This window comes from Colobus angolensis, unplaced genomic scaffold, assembly GCF_000951035.1.
Source record: "Colobus angolensis palliatus isolate OR3802 unplaced genomic scaffold, Cang.pa_1.0 Scaffold17, whole genome shotgun sequence".
NCBI classification, from domain to species: domain Eukaryota; kingdom Metazoa; phylum Chordata; class Mammalia; order Primates; family Cercopithecidae; genus Colobus; species Colobus angolensis.
The window spans coordinates 150,129-157,370 of NW_012114821.1; the positions used below are offsets into that span (position 1 = coordinate 150,129).

General features: G+C 48.3%; 1 pseudogene across 1 annotated transcript in view; it reads left to right on the top strand.

Moving 5' to 3' along the window:
* Nucleotides 1-2,488: 2,488 nt before the first annotated feature.
* Nucleotides 2,489-7,242, top strand: part of LOC105509089 — an 11,035-nt pseudogene continuing 6,281 nt past the window's right edge. The window contains exon 1 of the transcript XR_001001386.1: nucleotides 2,489-2,551. The product of XR_001001386.1 is annotated as a thyroid receptor-interacting protein 6 pseudogene (transcript). The remainder of the gene's footprint in view (nucleotides 2,552-7,242) is intronic.

Below are 7,242 nucleotides of genomic sequence, written 5' to 3' on the forward strand. Positions count from 1 at the left end.
GTTTGTTTCTGTTGTGTTCCGTATTAGTGGTTTCCCTCATCCTTGTTGATTTTCTTTTTTTATAGGTAAGTGAGCTCCCTTTTTAAACCATGAAATTCTTCAGAGGGACATTAGGAAAAGAGCGACATGAGTAAATACTGAAGTCTATCTTGTTTGTCCATAGACTCAATATCATGAAGATGAAAATTTTCCTAAATCGATCTGCGAATTCAGTGCATCCCCAGTCAAAATCCAGACAGGAAGCATTTGGGAACTAGTCCACATTATCTCAGGTCACCCAGAAAAAGACACATGTAAGTAGCAGGTGTCTTCATGTTTGTTTGGTAGCAAATAAAGACATTCACCGGACCAGCATAAGTTAGAAGGGCATTTCTTGTCGTGGGGAACAGGAGGTGAGTGCCGTCAGGAACAGCTGCAAGCTCTTCGTTCCTCTGCGTCTGTTTCATTCTTTTCTCTTTAGATGTGGCAAGGAAATGGCTGCCCCACAGTCTGCTCCCCAGTTCACTGGTCCTCACACGTCTGGGGACAGAACCAGTCTGTGAAAGTTACTGTGTCCTCAGTTCATGGTCTCTAGGAGAAAGTCTGACAGGGCCAGCCTCAGGCAGGTAACCCAGTTCAGTCACCTCTAGGACAGGAGGGTGGGGGTCTCGGCCCGCAGGCCAGTGCCAGTGGGTGGAAATCAAGATTTCTCTTTTAGGCATGTTAAGCTTGAGGTGTCTGTGAGATACAAGAGAAGTTGAGATCTCAGTTCACTATTAATCTGGAGCTTAAAGACAGATTTGGGATGGAAATGTGAATTTGGAAGTCATTAGCATTTTTCTTAAATGAGATATGCATCTTTGGGAAAGCATGAGTTACCCTGGGAAGATCATTAGAAAGAGGACTCGGGACAGAGGCCTAAGATTCCCCAGCTTTGAACATTCTGGTGGATAAGAGAAGCAACAAAGGCGCCTGAAGGGAAGAGACAGAGCTGACCAGGAGAGGAGCCATCGCATCAGACATTGAGGAGGAGGAAGTTGAGACTTGGCTTCAGGGAAAGGGCTGGTGGTCCTTCCAGGGCCCATCTCGGTGTGACAGGGACAGAGGCTGGGTGACGTGCGAGGGTGACAGAGAGACAGAGGCTGGGTGGCGTGTGAGGGTGACTGAAAGGTCTGCACAGTCAAGGAGAGCAAAGGTGGGGGCTGGTGGAGCTGAGAGGGAGGGAGAAGGAACAAAGATGCCCTAGAGGTCAAGGGTTAGTCTTGGATAGACAGATACCTCCTGCATTTCCAAGAAGAAAGGAGAAAAATGGGGCAAATGTACTCAGTTTGTAGGTTTGGTGGGATGGTTTCAAGGATGCAGGAGGCAAAGACCTCAATTGCAAATGGGGAGGGAGAGGTTGTGAGAAATTTGAAGAGCGAAGAAAGTGTGGAAGTGTCGACTTGAGGCTTCAGCCTGTGCTCACCCACCCACAGGGTGCTGACTGCTCACACTCCCCCGACCCCAGGTCTCACCATCACCTCCACCACAGCGCTTTTTCCCAAGGCAACACCCAGAATTTCAACAGCAGCATGGCCCTGTTACCCTCCTAACTCGCCTGCCCAGTCTTTCAACATCATGCTGGCCAATCTGCTGACATGTGCCTCCTCAGTCAGGCTCCTCTCTGGCCTCATGTTTCTCCCTTTCTAGCCTAGATTTGGTTACTCATTGTTCCAGTAAATACTTGTTGAATGCTTTCTGTCTGCCAGGCATGAGGTGCCAAGGTGTAAGGATACAACAGGAACAAGAGAGGCATAAGTGCTTGCCTTGTGGAGTTTACGTGCCAGTGGGAAGAGAAAATGACCTAATGGTGACGATTGCTGGAAAACAGCACAAAAGCAGGGAGGGATCGGGAGGGATCGAGGTCTGTGTGGGGTGATGATTGCTGAAAAGCAGCGTGAAAACAGGGAGGGATCGGCGCCCATGTGGGGTCCAGGAGGGGTTTGGTTTTAAATGGGGAAGGTCTCACTGAGATGACATTTGAGCAGTGACTCAAAGCACATGAGAGAGTGTCAAATGAAAATAAAAGGATATTCAAGTATCAGGCAGAGAGAATAGTTAATGGGACACAGGCCTGAGACCTGGACTGTTGCAGGGCAGCATGGCTAGGAGTAGAGTGAGCAAGGGAGAGAGGTGCTGGGGTGTGTCATGAAGGTCTGTGGCCATGACCAAGACTTTGGCTTTTACTCTGTGTGAGAAGGGGAGATCCTGGAGGGTTCTGAGCAGAGGAGGATGACCTGACTTGCATCTCAATGTGATCACTGCTGTGTGGGGAAGACTGTGCATTCCTGACTCTGTCTGCTCCCTTCTGTCTCCATTTGTTCCTGCGAGTCCGCCCTTCCCCTCACCTCCGTGCCATTGGGAGACGGCCACCAGGAGACCCGCTGCAGCTGAGGCACAGGGTAGGCCACACTGATGGATGCAGTGGACTGTGCAGGGGCTACAGGAAGGAGCTGCCTAGGACAAGTAAATGACCAGCTCCTCCTGGTCCCTGGTGCTGCCCAGCGTCCAGCCAGACTTGACATGTGTTGGGGTACTTCATCCGAAGCCTAGGGAATTTTAATTTCAGTACGTCGTCATGTTTCCAAAGAGAAAGAGTCTTGAAATTTCTGTCAACCACAATTTGTTTCTTTCTTTTGACCTTGGTGATGTCGTCGGAAATGTGTTTCTCAGGGAACAAATACCAAGTCCATATGATGGAGAAAGCCTAGGTCATATATTTACTGACTCCATGAGCCTGAGATGCCTCTGTTCAGTGGGGGCTGGGGCATGTGGAAGATGATAGGAAAGCCCTCTTTTTTTTTTTTTGAGACGGAGTCTCGCTCTGTCGCCCAGGCTGGAGTGCGTGCAGTGGCACAATCTCAGCTCACTGCCAGCTCTGCCTCCTGGGTTCACGCCATTCTCCTGCCTCAGCCTTCCCAGAATCTGAGATTACAGGCACCTGCCACAACACCTGACTAGTTTTTTGTATTTTTAGTAGAGACAGGGTTTCACTGTGTTAGCCAGGATGGTCTTGATCTCCTGACCTCGTGATCCACCCACCTCGGCCTCCCAAAGTGCTGGGATTACAGGTGTGAGCACCTGGCTTTTCTTTTGAAAAAAAAAAAAAAAAATCTTAGTAGACTAATTATGTTTCTCAAAAGACCCTTAATAATTTAGTTAAGTACTTAATATCCTAATTACTTACCAAAAACTGGGCCTTCACGATCGCAAAACAGAAATTGGAGAGAGGAGAAGAGAAACGAAAAAGAAGGAGGGGAGTGTGGAGAGAAAAGACACTCATTCTGTCTGCTGGGATTGGCAGTCTGAGTACTGACCCCCAAACTTCCACCGTAAAAGGTCCATCCCTTTCTCCCAGCAACGGCCGTGTGGCCCCTGCCACGCACTCATTGCCCTAGCTGCTGCACAGGACTCCGAATGGTATTTGTAAAAGGGCTTGAAACCGCCCCTATAAACTTCATCAAATTAATCAGGGAAGAAGAGGGGAGAAATGAAAGTAAACGAAGCTTGCAGCACATTCAGCGTTCATCATTCGGTCAGCCTTCTCCTTGGCGTGCTTCCACGTGGGCGTGTGTGCCTGTGTCCTGGAGTCACATAGACCCGAGATTACAGTTCCCTTCAACTGCTCTGTAGATAACAAGTTGGACGTTATGAAATGTTAAGTTTTCCCTTTGAGATCCGCCTTCAGGTCCTGCATACCCATACGACTGCTGACTGAGCTGGTCTGAGACCACACCAAAGAATGCAGTTTCCACATCCTGGTGATGTCATCCCCTCTGCCCTGGCCAATCAACTACCCCAATTTTCCAGCCCCTCACCCTCCATGATCCCCTTAAAAACCCCAGATGGATTTGAGGGTCTCTTCCCATCTCCTCACTTGGTGCCCTGCAATAATTAAACTCTCAACTGCATCCCTGCTGTCTCAGTGTCGTTGGCCTGTTACTATGCAGCCAGCATACAAACCTGTTGGTCCTATAACAGGCTTACATCAGTGAACAAGTGAGAACTGGTGCCCACCCCCACCCCTGCCCACTCTGGTGCTGCCTTGACTGTCGCGTGATCCCTTCTCACCTCATGCGGGGACTGGGGCCCACCAAGGACTGCAGCACTGAGGTGGTGACATCACATGCTGCACAGAAGCCCCTGAGAGGGTTGCGGTCCAGATTTTAAATGTGGCTCGCCCAATTTACAGTTTTTTAATTTTAAAATCGACATAATTCTAGAAAATGCAAATTTGAAAAAGGGAAAATATGTATCACACGTAATTCCACCACTTAACACGTTCCCTTAACACCACTTCCAAAGCCAAGCCTTAGTGTCTATTAAGCTCTCTCTAGGACCATTTTTGGCAAGAGCATGAAAGAATCCTTAGCAAGTTTAGATGGACAGAAAAATAATGTAAGCGAGGAGGAAAGATTCACATTGTATCCAGAGGTATACCTTTACACTGTAGGAAAATAGCCTGTTGCATGGCAAGGGTGGTGTCATCTTCAAGCAAAATTGCCATAATGGCCAATGGTTGACTCCTGCACCAAGGTCTTTACACAATGCCTGTAGCATAGGTAAACCCTCATAAAGATGCTTACCTAACTTCTCCAGCCATCATGAATTTTCCAAGAAAGTCTGAGATGTGACAGCTGCACGTTTTACCAGAAAAGCTTGCTCTATAAACAGTACTTTCTGGAGGACAGGTGTGGGGATCGAAACATCGCTTCTGTTTGCAAATTCCTCTTAAATGTTTATTTTCTGAGGAACTGGATTTGTCAGCCTCTTTCTTCAGCCTCTCAGCTTTTGGGGGTAGGTTTGCATAGACCTGCTCACCATGGAACATTTGGCAGTCCCAGCTGCGAGACCAAGGAATGGGTGGGGAAACCCCAGAGTGGCAGTCACTTCCATGTGCAGTTGCTGCGGCTCACTTTTTAGACCCTTGTGGACAACCTCGTGAGTGTGGGGACTCCCTGAAAATGCTGGCGGCTTTAGAGGGATTGGGAATGGAGAGCCGTCTGTCACAATGTGGTAAGGAAGGGTGGCGAGCAGCACTGCAGTGTGATGGCCACTTCTCTGGGCTGCCCATTTGGTGAAGAACCCAGCTAGCAGCAGAAGTTAATGTAAAATGGCTTGAGGAGGAATTGTCATTAGAGAAAAGATCTTTTTAAAGGAGCTATGTGGTCAGAAGTCAGGTTAATTAAAAGCAGATATTCAGGCTCTTATATATTTTGCAGTGGGGGGAAGACCTTTCAGCTTTTTTCTATTTTGGACCCTGTTTCTGGGAATGTTCTTTTCAGTCAGCTAAAACACCCGCCACCCTTTTTATATTATATGTTTGGCGCCTCTGGTTTGATGGCATGACTTTTGCCTTCTGGAAAGCTTAAGAGCTCCTTAATTTGGCTCCCCCAAGACTTGTTCTTCAATTTCCTTCCACTTCTGCTTCTCCTTCCCGTTGCCATCTTTAATACCACATGCAGAAATCTAGAGACGTAGCAGCCCTGAGACCCCCTGAAGAACACAAAAAGGCAACACACATCCCCTTTTGGGAGTCTTCTGCGTTCCTTGTAGAGTCCCGAGTCATGAGAAGGTTTCTCTCAAGTGTAAAGTTCTGCTGTCTTTGGCACTGAGTTCCTGATCCCTCTAGCTTTGGGGGATACCAGGAATTATTTTGTACTCTGAGAGAACAGGACCTTTGGGTATATGGTGGTTGACAAGTCCCTGGTGAGGGCTGCAGTTTTGGAGATGGCTGACGGTGTTTGCCATGAGTGGTTATTACTGTAGGGAGCTACTCATTTGTGTTTAGATAAGAAAAACATGGTTTGGACACCTGGAAGCCATAGAAACACTCGCCACTGAGAGACAAGCCTCCTGTGGGGGACGGGCTGATTGGTGACAGGCCACTCAGCCTCAGGGGGATGTCTTTGCTGTGAGGTGCACTGTGGAAGCGTCACTGTGTCCCGTCCCATGGCATTGCCCCCTTTTGGGGGACCCAGGATTCTGTGTAAGATGGAATCCTTGATTTTGGGAGATCTAAATGTTGTACCTGCTCTTCACATATGTATGTATTAGAGCCAGGAAACTGCAAGTGCCTTCTTGGCCCTATTAGTTAATGGGCTCCACCCTGAGCTCAGTGGTCCAGTTGGAAAGTGGAGGCTCAATTTGAAGCTACCTATGTAAATGAAATTAGTTTCCTGCCGGGCGTGGTGATTCACGCCTGTAATCCTAGCACTTTGGGAGGCCAAGGCGGGCAGATCATGAGGTCAGGAGATCGAGACCATCCTGGCTAACATGGTGAAACCCCATCTCTACTAAAAATACAAAAAATCAGCCAGGTGTTGTGGCGGGTTCCTGTAATACCAGCTACTTGGGAGGCTGAGGCAGGAGAATGGTGTGAACTCTGCAGGCAGAGCTTACAGTGAGCTGAGATCACGCCACCGCACTCCAGCCTGGATGACAGAGCGAGACTCCATCTCAAAAAAAAAAAAAAAAGAAATTAGTTTCCTTATAAAATGCTATAGTGAATTTCTATGATTTTGTGTTACCTTGGCATCTATGGCATCCATTTTTTACTGTCCTATAACACACTCAGACTCCTTTTTAAAAAGGTTAGGCCGGGCGCAGTGGCTCATGCCTGTAATCCCAGCACTTTGGGAGGCTAAGGCGGGCAGATCACAAGGTCAGGAGTTCAAGACCAGCTTGGCCAATTAGTGAAACCCCGTCTCTACTAAAAATACAAAAATTAGCCAAGCATGGTGGCGGGTACCTGTAACCCCAGCTACTTGGGAGTCTGAGGCAGGAGACTCGCTTGAACCCAGGAGGCAGAGGTTGCAGTGGGCTGAAATCATGCCACTGCACTCCAGCCTGGGCGACAGACCGAGACGTCTCCAACAACAACAGAAAGTTCCTCCCTGGCTTGGCACGGTGGCTTACCCCTGTAATCCCAGCACTTTGGGAGGACAAGGCAGGCTGATTGCCTGAGGTCAGGAGTTCGAGACCAGCCTGGCCAGCATGGTGAAACCCCATCTCTACTAAAATTACAAAATTTAGCTGGGCATGGTGGTAGGCGCCTGTAATCCCAGCTACTCAGGAAGTTGAGGCAGGAGAATTGCTTGAACCCAGGAGGTGGAGTTTGCAGTGAGCCGAGATCCCGCTATTGCACTCCAACCTGGGCAACAGAGCGAGACTCCGTCTCAAAAAAAAAAAAAAAAAAAAAAAAATCTTAGTAGACTAATTATG